Source organism: Saccostrea echinata, unplaced genomic scaffold (genome assembly GCF_033153115.1).
Source record: "Saccostrea echinata isolate AGI-Se365-2 ecotype Australia unplaced genomic scaffold, CSIRO_AGI_Sech_v1 ptg000047l, whole genome shotgun sequence".
NCBI lineage: Eukaryota > Metazoa > Mollusca > Bivalvia > Ostreida > Ostreidae > Saccostrea > Saccostrea echinata.
In genome coordinates this window covers 11,171,000-11,194,132 of record NW_026889796.1, presented here as the reverse complement: position 1 = coordinate 11,194,132, position 23,133 = coordinate 11,171,000, and positions in this window count along the sequence as shown.

The window sequence follows — 23,133 nt, the reverse complement described above, 5'->3', positions numbered from 1 at the left end:
AGGGCATGCATAAAACACAGACCCTCGGAAATTCCAGAGGTGGGGTCAGATGCCTAGGAGGAGTAAGCATCCCCTGTCAACCGGTCACACCTGCATTGGTCAAATTTAGTATAAAAACAAAGGCCTTACAATTGGTATGAAACACGTCAGCCAAAATATGACACAATGAAAGTACATGTACATATTTACTAATAAGTCATTATAACGACCATAAAATTTAGAAATGCTGACTTTATACGAGGCAGTTGAAATTCTTGTAACATCAAGTTATCTGTCAGAAGCCTACATCGGTTTAAAAATTGATCGTTCTCAGAGCATGATCTGTCTTTAGGAGATATAAACATATGCAGGTGATATCGGAAAATAACTACACAAATAAGGGAAGATGACGATGGAAAAGCCGAAGTCATCTAGTTTGTCAAACAATTTACTTGTTTGTTGGCCCTTATCGTCTATAGGCGGTAAAACATCCAAATATGAAACAGACGTTGCGGACTCTGTGGTGTCTTTTATTTCGAGTTATATGAATGGAAGTTACTACTATTGATAAAACGTCGTCAATATATCTGAATGTCGAGTTGAAGTCCACAGTAGTGTTTTCTTCTTCTCATGTAGAAGTTTTTGAATAAATTCTGCTTCATAGGAATATAAAACAGGTCGGCTAATAAAGGAGCCTAAAATGTCACTTTTTTGGCCGTAAAAATGACCAGTTTCAGCTTCTACAAGATTGATTTACCATATGACATCGAGTATAGACTGGAAACTTCAGGCTATAAATCAATTTACTCTGTACTCTGCTGTACTCTTCCGCTGTAGTTATTTCCTATATACGTAGCTCAAAAGTAGATTCTTTAAACGACCAGATTCTTTGTTCAGACGAATCAAAGGTCAGTCCAAGTGCACGAATAAAGACGCAGTCCCAAAGTGTGGGGTCTGTTTAGCAGAAGGCACTAATATAAATTTGGATCCTTATCACTCATCAAAGATAATTTATTTCAAGTAAAAAACGTAACTTCTTCCAATCAGCTGCCAAAAAAGAGCTTAGATAGCAATCTCCCTTGCAGAGTATTCGTTCGTTCACATCTGCAAAGATTTTTGAGATTAATTGAAAACATGATATCCCAAGTATTACTTAGTATTTCAATTTAAACTTAAAGATATTTAAGTTTATTTAGTAAATATATACCTTAAAGGACAAACATAAGTGCAGCTAGGCGTATGGATTAAAAACAAACGCACTATTTCTCTCGTATATCATTTGATATACACGAACCAATGACAGAGGTGAATGTACATGTATGAGTCGATGGTAGAGAGTGAGTAGGTAGCAGTACAGAAATAAATTATGCTAATCAGCCAGGAGATATAATTTTATTTTCAATTTTGTTTACACACATTCTAAAATATCTGAATAAAATGTAAATTTCAAAGTAGCTATTTTAAAATTTATGTACAAGCAGAATTTCAATGTTGAAAAGAATTTGTTTTCTACATGCAGTTCACATTCAGAATTTTACATAAAAGATGACGCTATATACAAATCATGTTTTTGAAAATTAAATAATTTTTTATCTAAATAAAAGTTTTAAAGTAAAATAATGCTACATACCTTTGCAATTATTCAACGCAAGGAAAAACACATTTTTGACATTTTAAGTATCTATAGTCAGTGCAAACACTATCAAATCAATATTGACCCGTAAAGTCAAAAGATTTTTAAAAAAGTTTTCAGAGAGAAAAACGCATGGAAAAATGTGAGTATTACTAAATACAATTACTATTTCTATAAATTCAAATTTTCAAAGTGACTTGGGAAATCTTTCGCGCGTAAGGTCGGCAATGACTATCCATCAACCTTTTGCAAATTTATGTATATCGAAACCGGAAGTTTAAATGTTTGAAATATAGTTCGAGAAACTTCTGATGAAAACAATTTACAGCTGCACTTTTCATAGTTTGTCAATAAATTAACTCCCCAATTCTCTAGATATCAAATTCAAGTCACTACCAATTTAATTTTGCTTCAAAATCAAAAGCGTTTTGGCATTTGTACTCTATAGACCTATAAATATAACGTAAAGTGTGACTGATTGGAACCTACGGTTGTTGTTGCGCTTGCTTTATTACATACTCCCCCGCAGTGTTTTTCAACGTATCTTGTCAATGCTGTATTAATTCCTTTGTCTCAGTGATTATATGACTATTTCTTGTTATATCATGCATTAAGCAAGTGACAAACGTGATGTTTATCAATATAGCGAGAAAATGTTGGGAGTTGATTAATATTGTTGTATTTATTTAAAACAAGCTTTGTTGGTTCTGTATTGATATCAGTTCATTATATGAACAAAATAATTATGCATTTGATACATAAATGTTACAAAGTTCATAATGGATGAATTTCACAAACAGTAGAAAATGAAATATGCATGTTTTTTTTTCTTAGACTCGTGCTACATATTTTATATCCATGCATACTTGATGATGCAATGTAATAACCTGATGATGTTTCATGACCTTCTTCAGGTCATGTTAACAAACAGAAGTGTGAACTACGTCACAAAGACACAGAAATACACGTTTGTTTCTTTGTTTGTTTTAATGTCCCTTAGAGAATTTTTTACTCACATCGAGACGGAGCACCTATGGCCAATACTTGCCGGTGGAGAGCTGCAAATTTAGACCTATACTCGGCACTCAGAGCCATTGAGCAGTGAGGGATCTTTTTCGTGTCAGCTCCTACTGCTACACGGGAGCTCGATTTATAAAGTATAGGCTCCTTACTTAGCGACTCTAAATAGGGAAAAGACCACTAATTATTTTCCCATAGAACTCTATACAAACCTTAGGCCCTCTCAGTACTTTACTATGACAATTTCAGAAAAATCCTTGGCATCATTTGAAACTTTGTTCTAAGCCCTAACAAAAAATACTGAAAAAAATATATGGTCCCATGGCGTTTGTAGGTCAAAATTGCAGTTGTTTACAACTTATAGCGATCAGCAGTAAATAACACTCTACAGCAAAAATCAACCCCCACTCCTAAAATCTCCCCTGGTAATTCTATAGTTTCTGTAATATTCCCTCATCCCATCATTTATTTCAAACATCATTAATTTTACTTTAAAATGAAAACAATTACATACCTGATTTCAGCCAATGGCGTAACGCCTAACCATTCAATACTCTATACAACATACCATAATAAACAAAGGCACGTGTTCATCCGGGGATTTGGTGAGCACTCTCATTCCACTAAAGCAAACGCTCTAACCACTACGCCACGCGGACGACTAGTTCCAAGTTGAATAATGTGAGAATGAACCTGATTTAGTGCTATTTACTTAAGGCCAAGGTTATAAAAAAAAGTTTAACCGGGCGGGGCGGGGGAGGGGGCGCTAGTTAAACACATGTAAATTGATCTTCGTCAACTTTTTAATGCGTAGATGGTGATGGTTATTATGGCTTATTAAGTATGCTTTTGAAAACCACACATTATAAATCAAAAAATACTTCAAAAGCACAAAAATGTTGGTATCATGCCAATTTTGATTGCGCATAAACATTCATTATAGAATGAGGATTACTTGTAACGTCAATCATGCAACAATTTTCCATTTTGTCCGGATGCAAACTGTCAGATTTAAATCCAAATATTTCCTTGAATATTGCAGATTACCAATTTTCCTTTCGCATAATTCGAACCAGATTATAGCTAAACGTGAGGATGTGAGTTTTTTTCCCACTACTGCAATTGCATTTCCATCAAATGTCAAGCTATAGTAATTGAATAAGACGAAATCCTCGTGGAAAATGTACAGTTACTGGTTGACTGTGCATTTCTGTGATTAACCTGAGGAGCAAGTAATAAATACTAGAAAAAATGGATGCCTTTGTCAAAAGATAATCCGTACAGAGAGTTAAGATTGATTACGACCTGTTTTTGATATGGTGAAAACAGAGCACAAGGGGAAAGAAGATTTAGTCATTAAAAATGCAGATAAAGATTTTATATACATGACGTCAATATTTACGCAATCGCGAGCTAAATATATAATTTGTTATTTTTATGTGCTAATTTTAGATTAATTTTATCATATTTTTTACTTATTTTTGAAGAAATGGCGGATGTGTGATCTGCTACTCTTCATCATCTTTTTTCTTTTGCATCAATTAAGAATGTAGGTCACAAATGATTTTATTTGTGCTTTATTAACAGTATTTTTTTTTTTTTTTAGATTTTGTCATTTAACCTTACTACTCTGGGACAATAGGGCAACTGAGTTGATTCTCCAATGCACGAAGTATTTGATGAACTCATCAATTTTTTGCATTCATAACTCGGTGAGGATTCGAAATAATTAAATATATTCTGAATTTTACTTTCCATATGTAACCGATATCGACACTCAAATACAAGCAAGAAATACAGTAAGGGTTTGTAAAACGCTTGATTTCATTTCCCATTACATAAAATCTTTTTCATACAAAATTGATGGAATTTTGAATCCCAATAATTAACATTTTTTTTTAGATGGTAAGTTATTGTTACGTTATACTCAAGGGAACATATCGTTGTCAATTTGTAGTATTATTTGCTCTCGAACATCAGATCACTGAAGCAAAAGTCATGTGCAATTTTGTGTTAATTTCTCAGATCTATTATATCACGATACGACTGATGAAAAGCAATATTTCTGTCTGTATTGTGGCTGAAATACTTCATGCGAGGACAACAACTCTCGTCTAGAATTCCTTAAGAATCTCATAGATTAAGGGAATCTGTAAGAATATGAATTGAAAAATCGTTTCATTATTTATGCTTTAAATGTCTCTAAGGAGATAAGATATTGCAGAAATCTGTGATATTTTGTTCATTTTCTATTCAATTTTCCCCCAGACAAAAGCCCTCAAATCACTCTGCGTGCTCAGATAAGGTACCAACTAATAATAAAATAATTGTCCAAATTTATTATACTATACTTGGTTTTGTCTTGAAAGAAGATATATAATCAGTGGGAAGGGCAAAAAATATCGTATAAAAGAAGACACTTATTTTTATCAATGACCATAAAAGCTTAATAATGTAAAAGGTAAAGATAACGAACAGTGATCGATCTAAAAAAAATATCCACAAACAATACAGATATGTGAAGAGGGCATAAACATGGACCCCTGGAAATTCTAGATGTGGGATCAGGTGCCTAGGAGGAGTAAGCATCCCCCGTTGACCGGTCACACCCGCCGTGAGCCATATGTATTGATCAGATAGACGGAACTATCCGTAGTCAATTCAGTACAAAAACGAAGGCCTGACAATTGGTATGAAACACGTCAGCCAAAATACGACCCAATGATAGGTTATATTTGCTAACAAGGACATTATAACGACCATAAAATTTACGAAATGCTGACTTTAAACGAGGCTGTTGAAACCCCTGTAACATCAACTTATCAGTGAGTAGCCTGCCTCGCTTTAAAAAATGATTGTTCTCAGAGCAAGCTCTTGAGTAGCGAATAAGTTGGAGACATATTCACCATAAGCAGGTGATAGTGGAATATTACTACATAAATAAAGAATGTTGACGATAGAAAAGCTAAAGTCATCTCGTTTGTCATACAATTTAGTTGTTAATTGGCCTTTATCGTCTATAGTCAGTAAAATATCTAAATATGAAACAGATGTCGCAGACTTTGAGGTATCTTTTATTTCAAGTTCACTGGGATATGTCGAGTCGACTTACGAATGAAAATAAATATTGTTAATTGATAAAACATCCGTCGATATATCTGAATGTCGAATTGAAGGCCACAGCTAGTGTTTTCCTCTTCTTGTGTAGAAGTTTTTGAGTAAATTCTGCTTCATAAACAGGTCGGATAATAAAGGAGTACAATTAGTACCAATCGAAATTCCAACAGTTTGTTAGAAAACTTGGTCTCCTAAGACTACATAAATGTTGTCAATGAGGAACTCCGGCATCTTTTAATATCAACTTCAGAGTACTTTGTGTACAATCAGAGTTGTTGTTAACGAAGTAATTTTGCTGATGAAAAATTACAAGATGTAAAAATTTCCGAGTTCCGTTTTTATTTAAGAAGCAGCTGTCTATAATATCAAAAAGTATAGATTTTAATTTATCGTGAGGAATTGTTGTATCAAGTGTATGTTTGATGTTATATACTTTTAAAGTTCTTTCGAGTTTTTGAGGATCCATATCTGATTTACACTACTTCTAGAATAAACTATAGCACAGTAAGTCTGAAGTTTCTCCTTAACAGCAGTTAATATTTTTTAAGGAGTAAAAATAAGGGCTTGGTAGAGCATTTGCTGGACCCAGCAATGTATCTTTGTATGTAAGGATTTTATTAAGTTTAGTAATACAGCACAAGTAGTGTAGATCTAATTCACCTTAGTTGACTGGTATATTAAACGTATTAAAACAATGAAATATGATTTTGGAGAATTTCTTTTTGGGAAAGTGAACTGTGAATATATATAGGATTTCCAGATGTAGAGTTAAAACCAAGTTCTTCCAAATTTCAATTATAAAAATGAGCCTTACAAACAAAAATGATATTGTTGCCAGCCTTGTCTGCTGGAACCATAACATATTTTCGTGTAGTCGCTCTAACTCTTTCATCACTTACGGTTTAGTAAAAACGGAAAGGTAGATGGTTCGCATTTTAACTTTTAATTTTCTAATACGAATCTTTAATATATTTCTAAAACACTTAATCCATTCTGACCAATTGTTCAGGTCTTCCTTTTCATATTTAGCCCAACATTTGGCATAATCTTCGACAGAATTCATAATGGAAATAAAGTTCTGTCGCCAATTGAAAGATTGGGGCTCCCTGTATTTAGGACCTTTTACAATCCAGTGGAACTGTAGTTGAAAGACGAAAAAGAGCAAGAAACTTAAGAGGATTTTGTTTTAGATGTACAATATATAGGCAATGTAGGGTTTGTTTAGAATTGAAAAGTATGGACGCAAAATTTTTGAATATCTGTAGGAAATGCATGGTGTAGACTTCAACTTGAAATAAATGACTGAAAGCATTATCAACATTCCTTTCTTGCAATTAACGAAGCGGTACGTAACGAATGTAACTTCATGTACACGCAAAAAGAACAATTGCTTTTGTAAAATAAACAATATACATTAACAAATACGAACCACGTTAGACACATGAAATGATTTTATATGCACGACAGTGATATTTGCCAAATAAATGAAATTAAGTCATTCGGTTTCTCTCCTGCATAAAGTAATGAAATTAACACACATAAACGCGTGATAAACAGACATAAAACCGATCGCGAACCACGCGAAAAAAGTCGTTGGGTGGTGTTTGTTACTTACGTTCCAGATCGTAATGTTGCTTTTATGTGTATTAATTTTGCCAAAAAGTCTGTTGAATATGCATTTAATATCATTTAATAAGTTTTCATGGCCATCAAATCTATAACAAGTATTTATTTTCTTTATGAGGTATTCTTTTTGCCCTTTCGACCGCCTGTAAACTTAAGATATAGTAAAATTATTTTTTGCACAAAAAGTTTTTGATACTACTGGAATTGTAAGTCTTTTCAGACATGGGATTGGTCATATAAAAAAATCTGTTTCACAATTATAACATTAAATAAGAAGCAATTTTTGCTAAATGATAAAAAGTCATCAATTCTTTTCTTGCGTATCTTCTCATTAGGTCTCACCGATCACGGTAGCCTAGTGTTGGGGCGTTTCGCTCAATAATCGACAGGCTCTGGTTGGATTCAAGTTCGCAGCCTCAAACCTATCACATAAGCATAGGGGTTCACCAGCATAGCTAGTGACTATTCCTTCGCCAAGCGCCCGGCATTGGAAGTGAAAGTCACAGGTCTTTCAGATGAAACCTTCAGATGAGATCCGTTTTTTCCTTAAAATTCAATATGCCAACAAAGGGATTGACGCGGTTAATATAAGTAATATTCTTAATCACAAAAGGGTCCAGTCTTGTATTCCACCATACATGTATTTCAAGTGAAAGACTACACCTTGTATTTCCTACAAATATACATCGACTATTGCTTCCAAACTTTTTAATTACAAGAAAACTTTACAGGGCCTGGACATCGAATATCTGAAACATAATCCTCCATCGTGTTCATGTTCTTCTTCGCCCTATAACTATAGTCCTGCTGGACACGTTATTACTGGTGATGTAAATATAGTTAATAATGAGGACCTTAGATCACTAATTTTAAAAGGTCCTAAATTTAGGGAACCCCGATCCTTCAACTGGCGTCGGAATTTCATAAATATTATGGATTCTGTAGAGGACTACGGCAGGCGATGGGCCAGACATGAAAAAGAAGACCTTGACACTTTGTCACAATGTATTAAATGTATCAGATGTATGTTAAAATCAAGCATTAAAAGATTGAGGGGCAATATGAGAACCATCCATCCTTCTGTATTCAATAATCCAGAAGTGAAAAAAGAATTAGATAGATTACATGATCAGTACGTACTGGTCCCTGCTGACAAAGCAGGTAACAACATTGTCTTTGTTTGTAAGGCTCATTATATTAAATGTATTTTAGAGGAACTTGGATTTAATTCTACAAGTGGTAATCCAACTTATACTCGTAGTTCCCTTTCTAAGGAAGAAATTCTTCAAAATAATTTGTCAGTTTTGAATATTTTTAAGATTCCAAACAATCAAAATGAATTTGAATTACCATATTTATATTGGATTCCGAAACTTCATAAAAATCCTTACAAACAAAGATGCATAGCGGGTTCCAGTAAATGTTCAACCAAGCCTCTTTCTTTACTCCTCACTAAGATATTAACAGTGGTGAAGGAGAAACTTCAAGAGTACTGTGCAACAATATATTCGGGAAGTGGTGTAAATCAGATGTGGATACTTAAAAATTCCAAGGAACTTTTGGAAAATTTGAAATCACAAGATTTTACCAAAATCAACAGCTTAAAAACTGACGACTTTTCTACTTTATACACAACCATTCCCCACGATAAATTAAAGTTCAGGTTTTTTGATATAATTGACAGCTGCTTTTTCAATAAAAATGGAACTCGTAAATATACTTACCTTGTCATTGGTCATTTGCAAAATTATTTTGTTAAAAAACATTCTGATTGTACACGCAAATACTCTGAAGTTGACATTAAAAAGATGCTTGAGTTTCTGATTGACAATATCTATGTGGTTTTTGGAGACCAGATCTTCCAACAATCTATTGGAATTCCCATGGGTACCAATTGCGCCCCGTTGTTAGCAGACCTTTTTTGTATTTATATGAAGCAGAATTTGTTCAAAATCTTGTACGTGAAAAGAAGAAAACATTTGCTGTGGCCTTCAACTCGACATTTAGATATATCGGCGATATATTGTCAATTAACAATAGCTATTTCCATTCTTATGTCGATACGATATATCCTGGTGAGCTTGAGATAAAAGATACCACAGAGTCTGACACATCTGTTTCATATTTGGATATTTTACTTGAATAAGACGTTAATGGTAATCTAACAACCAAGCTTTATGATAAACGTGATGACTTTAACTTTTCAATCGTCAACTTCCCTTACTTATGCAGCAATATACCTTCATCAACTGCATACGGGGTATATATCTCTCAGTTGATTCGATACGCAAGAGCATGCTCTACTTATGTACAATTGCTAAAACGAGGTAAATTATTGACAAACAAGTTGATGAAACAAGAATATCAGCTGTCTCGTTTAAAGTCATCATTTCGTAAGGTTCTATGGTCGATACAATGACCTTGTCAGCAAATACAATTTATCATTGCGTCAAATGCTGACTGACGTTTTTCATACTAATTGTTTGGCCATTATTTTTATTTACATACTGAATTGTCGACGGATTTTTCCGTTATTTCCCGATCATGACAAGGAGCACACGGCGGGTGTGACCGGTCGGCAGGGGATGCTCACTCCTCCATGGCACCTGATCCCACCTCTGATGTTTAGAGGTCCGTGTTTGCTCTGCTCCTATTTTGTATTGTTTAATGGACTTTTGAGCTTGAATACTGTTTGTTATCTCCATATATTTTACCTTAAAAACCAAGGCCCCGTGTCATTGTAGGCGTTGGCACAATAAAGAATCATAACTACTCCAGAGTGCCGAGTATAGGTCTAAATCTAAAGCTTTTTTACGGCATTCGGTGACGTCTCTATATAAGTAAAAAACTCGAGAATGAAATAAAAAACATTAGATCTCTGTGATATGTCGAAGCGTTTGAAATATGTAGTTGTACAATCGACTTATCCTAGTGGACAGTACAATGTAAGGTCATATATAGCTTTCCTAGGAAACTTATATTAACAATATACATGTATACCCTACTTCGTATATGATCAACAAGTAATTCTTCAACCATCACATTCTCATTGTTTTGCATATAAACAGTATGATTGGTCAGACACAGCAATGACTTGCTAAAGTATATTTATTTTCTAAAGTAAATCTAGTGGCTTTATATGATTACAATAAAAAAAAATAACTTTTTACCATATTCTTATCATATTTTATATCTCCTGGGTCCATTATTCAGACCGTAGGGTTGGATTAAGTTAGTCATATACTATAATACATAACGATTTTGAAAATTTAAATTACTGTTTGCATGATTATAATGAAAACTAACCGACTAGAGAAGTAAAAAATAATAATCATCAATCCTTTGGTCAAACCCCATGATAGTCTTATTGATTTATTATTATTAATTTATTATTGACTCTGTCAGAATGGATTAAAAGTATAAGATGGATGTTGAAATCTCGTGTTAAACGGTGGAGGGGCAATATGAAAACCGTCTGCCCTTCTGTCTTCAATAATTCATAAGTGAGAAAAGAAATAGATAGATTACACGATCAATATATACTGGTCCTAGTTGTCAAAACAGGTAACAAAATAATCTTTATTTGTAAGGCTCCATATTGCAATTGCATTTTAGGAGAACATGGATTTAATTCTACAATTGGTAATCAGACTTATAGTTCCCTTTCAAAGGATGACATTTCTCAAAATCGCATGCCAGTTTTAAATATTTTTAATATTCCCAACAACCAAATTGAATTTGAAATACCATAGCTATAATGGTTACCTACACTTCCTAAAAATCCTTACAAAAATACATAGCGGTTTCCAGCAAATGTTCTACCTAACCTCTTTCTTTAATTACTCCTCATATTTACAGCACTGAAGTTGAAACTTCAGGAGTATACTGTACAACTGAATATTCGAGAAGTGGTGTTAATCAGATGTGGATACTTATAATTGTAAACTCCAAAGAACTTTTAGGAAATTAGAAATCACAAAATTAACCAAAATCAATAACATCAAAACATGCGAATTTTCAACTCTTTATACAACCATTTTCAGGGAAAAATTACAGACCAGACTTTTTGACTACGTACACAGCTGCTTCGATCTTCAATAAAAATGGAACTCGTAAATTTCCATACCCTGTCATTGGTCATCTGCATACAAACTAATTTGGTTAAAAATGATTCTGGTTCTATACACAAGGACTTCGAGTTTGATATTTAACAGATGCTTGAGTTTCTCATTGACAATATCTATTTGTAGTCTTTGGAGGCAATGTTTATCTACAACCTGTTTGGAATTCCCACTGGTTCTAATTGTACCCCGCTATTATCAGACCTGTTTTTGAAATCATATAAAGCGGAATTTATTCAAACCTTCTACATGAAAAGAAGAAATCTCTTGCTGTGGCTTTCCATTCGCAAAGCCGTCGGGAGTCAATTAAAAGTGAGGGTGCTTAACCAACAAAAAAAAAATACGTTTGGGGGCTAAGCCCCAATTTTCAATGCCTATATTATGTCTATCTTTGCAAAAAAGTGGGGGGGGGGGCTCTATTTGAGAAAATCCATGAGGAGATGTTTGTACCTTGTAACTATTTTATGTTTTTTTTTACATTGTATGTACAGTACATGAAATAACTTCAGCAATTGTTTAAGTGTTTCGTTAAACATAATACTATAATTATTTTTTGAAACGTTTATCACATGTAGTACCAGCTGGCTATGTTTATACGAAACTACCTGAAAAATCTGCATAAGTATTGTTAACGTGGATATTCATCCTGTTGTTAATTACGTAAATAAGTACAAAACACATTACTCTTGTGGGTTATTTCGGCGATATTAGAATTATGTATTCTTAAAACTAAAAAACACATAGAAAGGTGTTGGCACGCAGGGGGAAATCTTTCTTTTCGCGTATTTAGTGTAAATTACCCCAACGCGTAAATTTCACTGTTTTCAGTATTCTGTCTTCAACCATTCAATAACAAAGATTGAATAGAGGTGAAAAGTATAAAAATTATTAAAAAATAAATAAGTTTGTGTACCTTGGTGTTTTTACCAAGCTGGACGTAAAACAAAAATGTGCTTCATTGCTATAAAACATCTTCCTATGAAAGCAAAAACATCTTTCTTCCATTTCATCATTTTTTTTGTTTGTTTGTTTGCTTGTTTTTTGGGGTTTTTGTTTTTGTTTTTTCGACGAGTTTTAGAAATACAGATATTTATTTTGCAGGGAGATAAATATAATCCATTCTACATAATCTGTTTAGTTTATTTACTACAACTTGAATATATATGACATAATGTTCATGTAAGTTTTCTTTTTATCACATTGAAATAATGATCGTTAATTTTATTTTTCACATTTTCGTTCGATAACAAGTGTTTTATGCGTATTTTACTCCAAATTACAACAGCAAAAAGAAACGTCAATCACTTGTACAGTTTAGATGAACTGTGATTCATTTAAAAACATGAATTTACACACAATTAGGCAAATCTAGTGATTTTCTTTCACAACCGAAAGCTTAACTTGACAGTGAGAGCCCACAAGGTGGAAATATTTACCCTGGTGGATAATTCAGTTGAAATGAGATTTTCTTTAGTTTGTGGATTCTAGTGTTGAGAGAGAGAGAGAGAGAGAGAGAGAGAGAGAGAGAGAGAGAGAGAGAAAGAGAGGAAATTAACATCACTTGAATAATGTGAGTACGCTTGTTGTAGCATTTGAATATGACCTTGTATTATCTGTCATACAAATATAGCCCTTTCATGAGGTCGATCCATGAATACATGTATATCGATTTCACACACAAAAAAAAAACATATCGACTGAGCACTTTTCGATATGCTTTTTTTGAAGAGTGCTCAGTCGGTATGCTTTTCTGTGAAGTCGATATATGTATGAATATACCGTATGAAAATGCTGCATTTGTGATATTAGTTTTTAAAGAGACAAAACAAAATGGGAAAATAATTTAAAGAACGTTTTCCCTCTTTTTAACACATAGAGACCAGAAATCGAAATGAAATAAGCTGTTTTGATGTCATTGTTTTTTCTTTACAATAGCATAGTAATTCACGGAACGTACAAAATAAAAAAGCAACCTTTTAAAATTATTTTTTGTATAAAATTATGATTTTTATATTAAACATCTTTGTTTACAATAAAGAGTAGATCCATATTAAAGGTATTGATACTTCATATCATTATTACATCACAATTACAAATAGGAGTTGATGTATCTATTTTTGGAAGGTACAGGTCTATCCGAATTTTGCATATGTTTACCTGACACGTGATATTAAATGAACCAATGAGAAAGCTTGTTACAATATATGAAAAATATAAAAAAAATTATCGATTGAAATAAATTTAAGCAATGATAACTTAGTTCACACGTGTATTTTTATAAACTTTTTAAATACGTTTGCTTAACATAGATACGAGTCATCTGGATTGTTAAAAGAATAAAAATACTACGATCTAATCTTTATTATTCATGCAATATATGTTATAAATTACTTCACAATTCACTGAAAAACGAAAATTTATTACTACCTCAAAAAGTAAAAATAAAGATTGTAAACGGATTTATCTCGGGGAATTTCTTTTGTGTCAAACACAATAAATTGTAGCTCACCCTTAACAAAATCTTTTCCTATAAGCCTGTGGTCTCTCTGCATATACTTGTATTGTTTGATTAGGGAGGCACAGTTTACCTATTCAATTTATTTATAATTTAACAAAATATTCCTCTAGGAGTTTTGATAGGTTTTACTGTGCCTTATACCTTACATAATGTTATAAATTCAAGAATGAATTCTCAATGTGGTTGTTTCTTTCATTTAAATTTATAATTAATGAATTTAAAAGTTATAATATCAAAAATTTGCTTTATTTTTGAAGAAAATTATTAGGTAGTCCGATTCAAAGCCTATAACATTACGCTGTTCTCCGTGCCTGATGATAAATATACGTTTAGTTGAAATAAATCAGAAGAAGAAAAGATTCTCGTACGTTAATTTTCTTTATTCTCTCGAGTAAATCAAGGAGGCGTACACGATGTTTCCTCAGGTTTCTGGGGGAATTGGCAGAAATCTAACTTAATGAAGACAGCAAGGAAATTCGTCGAAAGCATCTCATCTACAGTTTTCATAATGGCAGGTTTTGCAGTTCACTATTGTGATTATCTGCTCGATAACTCAATAATGAAAAGAATGCATAGAATGAATGCATGTGGAAAAAAAACTTAGTGATGAAATTGTGCCTTGTTTACGTATTATCAAATTATCTTCAAGAACGTAGAAGGAAAACACATGCTTTTCAAATTATCATGATCTATCATTATTTTAAATAGATAAAACGAAAATACTTCTTTTGTCGTGTAAAAGGAAATCTCAGACTAGATAAATATAGAAAAGTCACCTGAGTTACTTATCAAAGCGGAAAGCTTATCACAATCTGATAATTGCTCAGTGCTTATTCCTCACTGGCAACTGTACAGTTCTCTACCGAATGTACCGTATGCAAATCGACCGAATGTAACCAAAAAAACATTTAAGGCCCACGAACCAAAAAGTCCACCTGATGTTGACCCTGAGATTCTTCAGAAAATTTTTATTAACATTTTTCATTCTTTAACTCTCTCAAAATTTACATCCTATTTGTTACCCCCACCCTTAGCACTAACAGGAAAAGGTGATGATAACGGAAATACAGTGTAATCAATTTCATTAATCTCGTAATGCATCGTGAACATTGCAAAAATACGAATACCTGGAAAGAACAGAGGCTGGATCAGGTCCTTAAGAGGAGTAATCATACACCGTCGATCTTCCACACCTGCCATAAGCCTTCCGTATTAATCAGGTAAACGGAATGATCCATATCCCAAATAATTATAAAAAACAAAGGCCGAATAATTAGTATGATTGATTGATTGATTGTATGTTGTTTTACGTTCCATTCGAGAATTTTTCACTCATATAGAGACGTCACCATATACCGGTGAAGGGCTTCAAATTTTGACCTTTACTCGGCACTTAGGGCCATTGAGCAGTGAGGGATCTTTATCGTGCCAACGCCTGCCGTGACACGGGGCCTCGGTTTTTAAGGTCGCATCCGAAGGACCCGCAACTTTCACTTCAAAGTGCCGAGCGCATGGCGAAGGAACAGTTGCTACCTATTTTTTATCGACTTAGGTCAGTCGCGGCCGAGATTCGAACTCACGACCTCCCGATCACGAAGCGAGCGCTCTACCGACTGAGCGACCGTGAACGGTAAATTAGTATGAAACATGTCAGACAAAATACACATCAGGATAGTTTGGATTTGTAAACAAGGTCATTATATCGATCGTAGAATTTGTAAAATACTGATTGAACACGAGATTATAGAAAGCCCTGTAACATAAACTTATTTGCAAGTAACCTTAACACATATAGTACTCAACACATCCAAATACGGTATGAAACAGAAGTGCCAAAATCTGTGGTGACTTTCATTTCGGGTCCACTGGGATATATCAAGCTGACATATGAATAGAAATAGCTATATCGTTAGTCTATCAATCGACATCAATATATTTAAATTTCGAATTGAAGGACACAACAAGGATTTTTTCTTCTCATGTGGAAATATTTGAATAAATTCTACTAAAAATATAAAAATAGATCGGCTAATAAAGGAGCACAATAAGTGCTCATCGAAATTCCAACAGTTAATTTGTAGGAAAATTTGCTCTTCATACAGGTAGATATTGTCAGCGAAAAACCTCAACATCTTTTTAATATCAATTTCAGAGTATAGGGGATGACTTAACTCAGGTTGAATCCCTACTTCATGGGTTTGCTGAATATCAATATGGCTAACTGTTGCATTCTTGTTCTGGAAATGAAAAAATTTGAAGTTTTCTCTGATGTTATTATGTAAAACTTTGATACCTTACACTATCCCCATCCTGGTTTGAAGAAACTTTAATCACACTATTTCAGAATGTTTTCATATTAATATGATTTACCAAAGCCTTGTCAATCTGGAGAAGAAATTGATCAAAAAAGTTTTCTGTGTATTCCAATGTGAAAGTTTATCCCTGCTGTGTTTATACCTTAGCCCCAGGACCATGATTTGGAATAAAACTGGATCTGCACTACATCTTGATGCTTGCCTTATTATCTGACTAATCCTGGTCCTTTTATTCTCAAGACAAGAAAAAAAAAGCTCTGAAAGATTCTGCCCTATAAATATGTGAATATGTCATACCTATTATAAGGAATTTCTCTTATTTACTATAGCATTAGTTAACGGTATATCATTTACAACAAACATAAATCAATAATAGCAAAAAAAAAAATAAATATTAAGACAGCATTATCCTTGAATGTGCAATACACTGAACAGTAACTCCTTGTAAAATTCTGCAAACGCAATACATGGCTACAATTGATATTTCTGCAATACATCCTTGAAGTTCCTTCTCTCCTCCCCCTCCCCAAAAGCAGTACTTGTACAACGTCCAATTATTTTACCATCATTGCATGCACCATCTGGAGGTTTACATCCACATCTGTTTTTGATATTTTGATAAACATGCGATAAAAATCATAATTCTAGCATGCAATGGAGTTAAACAAAAATACCGTAGTCATTAACATTACATATGAATTAATGCAATGTCTAATCAAGAGTTTTTTTCTCTCATCCAAAAATGCTTACTTTTGTTAAATCATTCAGTTGATATATATAATTTACATTGTACCTATTTTGCGGTAAAGAAGACAAATGCAACTTTGATATCCCCAAATAATACATGTACTAATTCTCGCGGTGAAAATACAGGTACTATTTCCCAAGGTGTAACCAAAGATAGTCAGCAGCTGCTTGTCCAGGGGAACGATCAAACTTGCTAAACCCTCATATCTTATTAGTCCCCTACCGGTGAAACCGGAGGGGACTATAGGTTTCCTCTGAGTCTGTCCGTCCGTCTGTCTGTCTGTCCAACTGTCTGTCCCTCTGTCTGTCTCACTTGGTTTTCCGCACTTTTTTCTAAACGCTTGCAGATATTGAGCTGATTTTTGGTACGTGAGTGTATCTTGATGAGTTACAGACCAAGTTTGCATTTCGTTCCGCTTCAATGACTTTTGACGGAATTACGACCTTTTTAATTTTTCAGAGTTTTCCGCAATTTTTTTCCAAACGCTTGCAGATATTGAGCTGATTTTTGGTATGTGAGTGTTTCTTGGTGAGTTATAGATCAAATTTGCATTTCATTCCGCTTCATCGATGTTTGACGGATTTATGGCATTTTCAATTTTTAACGGGAACCAGATTACACTTGCCGGTAGGGGACTAGTATTGCTAATGCAATACTCTCAGAATGCTTGTTATATATATGTAGGACTCCAAAGTGCGATGGGACTCTGAACTCCGATGGTCTCGCCAAAGTCCGGTGGTCTGCCCCAAACCCTGATGGTTTGACACGCCAAAGTTCGATGGTGCCGAAAACAATTAACGTTTTTGACGTCATAGTACATTGTACTATTGCGCTAAATTTTGATGCCGCGCCATGCTAAGATCTTAAATAAATACAAATAAATATTACATGCGAGGACTAACCCTAATTTCTCGGATAGGTGCGAGACTAATCCTAATCGGTCAAAATGTGTGTAAAAACTATAAACTAGATATCTTGGGTGGGTGCGAGACTAATCCTAATCAGTCGAATAGTGTGCGAGGACTAACCCTAAGTCTCTCGGGTTGGTGCGAAGCTATCCCATAATCAGTCTTATCGTGTGCAAGGACTAACCCTGATCAGTTGAGTGGTGTGCGAGGACTAACCCTAATATCTCTGATGGGTGCAAGCAATAAGCAAAATCAGTAAAATTGTATGCAAGGTCGAATACTGAATTGATGGCTTTTGAATACAGAAAATTTGAGAAAATATTAAGTTCAAATATGTGTCTAAGCACCTTTAAGATCTCATCGAAAACCCCTGTCTACCATTTTAGAAGCTTTGGTAAGTATTTGACGTAGAACATTCACTTCTTATTCAGAAGTATTAAGATCAATCAAGACCTTCAGATCACGTAGCGAACGTTCCATCGCCATTGCTAACACCCCGGGGATCAATAATTCGAACACATTGGGACACTAATCACAGGAATACCAATTCTGAATCTCACGAATTACGTGCCAAAATGTGAAAGGTTACTTATAAATGTTGTGTGATAAATATTGACCATTTACGGAAGCCCACGTAGGACCTATGAAAAATATATTTGAATTCGAAATAACAAATTGTCGAATTTGTTAAAAACGAATTTAATTCGTGGTAACAATTTTTTGAATTCATTATAACGAATAAATTTGTTATAACAGATTTTTTAACGCATTAACTTCGGTTAAACGAATATTCTCAGATTTACGGATGCCCATTTAGGACCTATCAAAAATATTTTTGAATTTGATATAACGAATTATCGAATTTGTTATGGCGAATTTAATTCGTTATAACAGTTTCTTTCAATTCGTTATAATGAATTTAATATGTTATAAAAAAAATTGTTGAATTCGTTAGAACGAATTCAAAAATTTGTTATAACGAATTAAATTCGTTAAAACGAATTCTAAAATTTGTTACGATTTAAATTCGTTAAAATGAATTCGGTAAATCGTTATATCAAATTCATACATATTTTTCTATAGGCCTTGATTGTTGAATTTGATTTAACGAATTTAATTTGTTATAACAGATTTTTGAATTCGTTATAACGAATTAAATTTATTTAAACGAATTCTGAAATTTGTTATAACGAATTAAATTCATTTAATCGAATTAGACATTTAGGTCCTATAGTACAATATTTATGAATCTGATATAACGAATTGCCTAATTCGTTCATTCGAATTTTATTCGTCATAACAAACTAGGAATTCGTTTAAACGAATTTAATTTGTTATAACAAATTTTAGATTTCATTTAAACGAATTTACCCTGTTAAAACAATTTTTTTTAATTCGTTAAAACGATTTCAACAAATTTGTTATAACAGACTAAATTCGTTATAACGAATTAAAATAATGATATAACGAATCAAATTCGTTTGAAAATATTTGACAATCGGTCATATCGAATTCAAAAATATTTTTGATAGGTCCTAAATGGGCTTCCGCAACCATTTTATAGAGGTACAAAAAATGAGTTTCTTTGTATGAATTAACCAAGATTATAACTGTTTTATCCCACTCATGAAACCTGTTCTTTAAATGTTTTTAAATATATTGCCCAGTTCTCCCGTGAGAAAGAAAACGATTGCTTTTACTCATAATGTGGGTTGCATGATCATTGTCTGAATGTCTTTCACAAAATATGAAGTCAATTAAGAATCAGAGACGTTTGTAAGTGGTGTTTCAGCATGAGGTAGATATTGGTTTAAAGACGAAGCAGTTCCTTCATGAAATATGTCAACTAGAGCATAAAACAGATTCTTTAGTTAATGTAGTGCTATTCCTGAAGCGTTTATCATTTTTTGGTTCACTACAGTTGCTGATAGGTTAAATTTAAACAGGAAAGTAGTGTTACATGAGTAAGTAGGGCATTTGTCCGTTGCATTTCAAGTTGTCTGCATTTTAGTTGTTTGTAAATTAAAGAAATTATTAAAACATTGTTTGGAATTCTCCGGATTTCTAAGTCTGTTAATTATTAATTTAGCCCAGCTTGTCAGGTAAAGCTTTTAGTTTTAAATATGCAAATTATTACACCGTGAAATTAAACCTTCCTTTGGATTGATTATTTCTATACTCAACACTGGTTAAGGTATTTAATATTTATTACATAATGACTTTCTTTTTTGTCATATTGAATATTTAATTTAGCTTCCATTTTTTACATCTTACTGTTTTTTTTTCTGTTAAGACGCTACATTGTACATAAAACTTGCTCTGCCATTTTAACAGGTCAATGTTACATCTCATAATTTGAATGGGGAATCTTTTATTAATTTGATAAAATACTAAAATGAAATCCGTTTCGTCAAGTAAAACAAAACAAAAGAGAAGGCAGACATATTTCACACTTCCAATCTAAAATGTACATTTATTGCTTCCCACAGAAATATGACACCTCCGTTAATTCTTTAATGGGGGATCTTTCACAATTATCCCTCTATTCTATTATGCATAGATTTTCACGAGACAAATAAATGACTTAATTCTAGAATTATTTGTGTCTGCAAAGTTTGTTCCTGAATTAAAGGTGTAAAGAACAAAGTTATGAAACATATTATGCATAATACATTATATCGTATTTCTGTGTTCTGTCGTAGATCTAGGGGAAAATCCGTGTTTTATGTTCTTGGCTTATAAAGAAGTTACAGCTGTATTATGATCAATACTTGATTTATTCTAGCAAAATCTTCTTTGAGATGAGATTAGTCTAGTGAAATAAGATAGAGATTATAACATTTAAATATGAGAAAACATAGAAATTATAATCTTTGAATATGAGATAACGTAGAGATTATTATAATCTTTAAAAGCTTTATTGCATCTATTTCAAACAATTAAGATAATGGTAAAAAGAAAATAAAGGAGATGGGCGAACATGGCGAGTGAAAAGCCAATAGCTTTTGATGTTAAAAATCATATTCAATTTGTGAATTTTGTATTTAGAGGAAAGTTCTTATGATTTAAATTTTATGAAATTAATACAAACGAAACTTTTTCCCGGAAAATTTTCCAGGCAAAAATTCTTTAATTAAAAAAAAGTGGTATTCTTGCGGTTCGAACCCAAACAATTTAATAATCCTGAGAATCATTTTTCTTTGAGACAAACACGTTAACCACTACGCTACACAACTGGTGACAAATAGTGAGATTTAAATCATGTTGTGATGTGACCTTTCACCAAAGAGACTTCAAATATTTCCCGGAAAGATATGTTGTGTCATAAAAGTGTATTTAAGGTGTAGTAGGTCTTTGAGGATAACCTTAAAAAAGTGGAGTGAGGACCCACTCATATGGAAAAAGTATGTTATAGTATGATGAAAGGGCCATTTTGCCTTATTTGGTGTGTATTCTATTTCATAGGCGAATAATTTCAATCTTTGTGAGATTTTTGCAAATTATGGAGATTTTACATATACATGTAGTATACGTTAATGTTATATGAAATATCAAAGAGAATTTTGTTATAATTGAGATTTTTCACCTTATTTATCGCACCATAGACATTTTGCTCGCCTTGTTCGCCCATCTTCCATCTTCTTTGCGATAAATAATTATGTATGTACTCATACAAAAATTCTCTAGAATAAGACTTTTGTATGCCACATTCAATACATTGTACAATGTAGCAATCTCTACGACGCTATAACATCTCTAATTATAGAATATTTCTTATAATATAACATTTCTAATGATAATAAAAATAACTTTCATGAAAAAGCAACTTAGGGGAGGGGGTTTTCAGCGATTGATTAAGAGAAAATTGGGTTTAAAAAAAAATCTTTTCTTTTAGCTCAACCCCCTGATTGATATTGGTGTCCCGGGCTGATACAGGGAGTGTTATTGAAAAAGGTACATGTATGTTATCATTCTCTCTCTCTCTCTCTCTCTCTATATATATATATATATATATATATATATTTAATGAAGCAGTATAAACTGGTACATTAAGATTATATTTAAACATGTCATTTACAACGCAATCGTTTATTAGTCACCAATCATTATAAGTATACGTCTACATGTACGTGATATTTTGTAAGGCAATCTTTTTGAATTTCTTCTCTCTTCCCTTGAACAACTCTTTTGTAGCGTCTATCCATGCCAGTACAGACCAAGACTGCCAAATAAGAATCGTTAATACGAAATCTCATGAGTGAGATTTCCTTTTCTGCCTGGGTAATTCCGTCGTAAATCTAATTCTCTTTTTTCTAAAATGCGTATTTTCAGAATCTGATGGTATAAGTAAACAATAGGAACTCTATATAATCATTTCTAGGATTAGAATCACCAGTAACGTTTAACAAAGTCATTCCACAATTTATCGCACTTTGAATTGTAAAATGGAACTGCTACATGAATAGTTTATAAGATCATTGAGGGTCCTCCAGTAATTTCAAATAATTTGATCATTGTTTAATAAGTTATTATTTCCATTAGGCCATGATGTGTATAGTGCATTTCTTTGTATATAGCCTTTTTGGCGCGCTCAATTTAACGAATTCGGTTAAAATGCACCGAGAAACGGGGTTAAAAAAAATTAACCTTGCATTAATTTTGTTAAACATTAGTAAAGCGAAATAAAGAGTGATACATTGCCAACATTTATCGTGTCTTGTCAAAATATTTCCCTTATAGGGAAAAATCGTCATGATAAAGCCAACTTTTAATAATCCAATTAACAGTGTTATATTTAACACTGTTTAACTAAAGGAATCGATGGAACAGCCGTCTTGTAATGTATAATCCCTCGCTTCATCAAAAGATAGCTGGATGGTATATTAATCTAAAAATTAAAACTCTGTTTAATTTATCAAATTAAAAAATTATATTAATTTATAATTTATAAGAAAAGAACTGAAGATAGGGAAAAATTAGAATTTACACGGGAGTGCAAAAATTTCGATTTCCACCCAATATACTTCAATTCAGTTCTGCAATGGCCAAGTCTACATCTTTTGGTACTTGCTATCACGTTGACTACCAAATATTTCACTAAGGCATAAAAGTTATGAATTATATCTTTAAAATCACAATGCTTTGAAC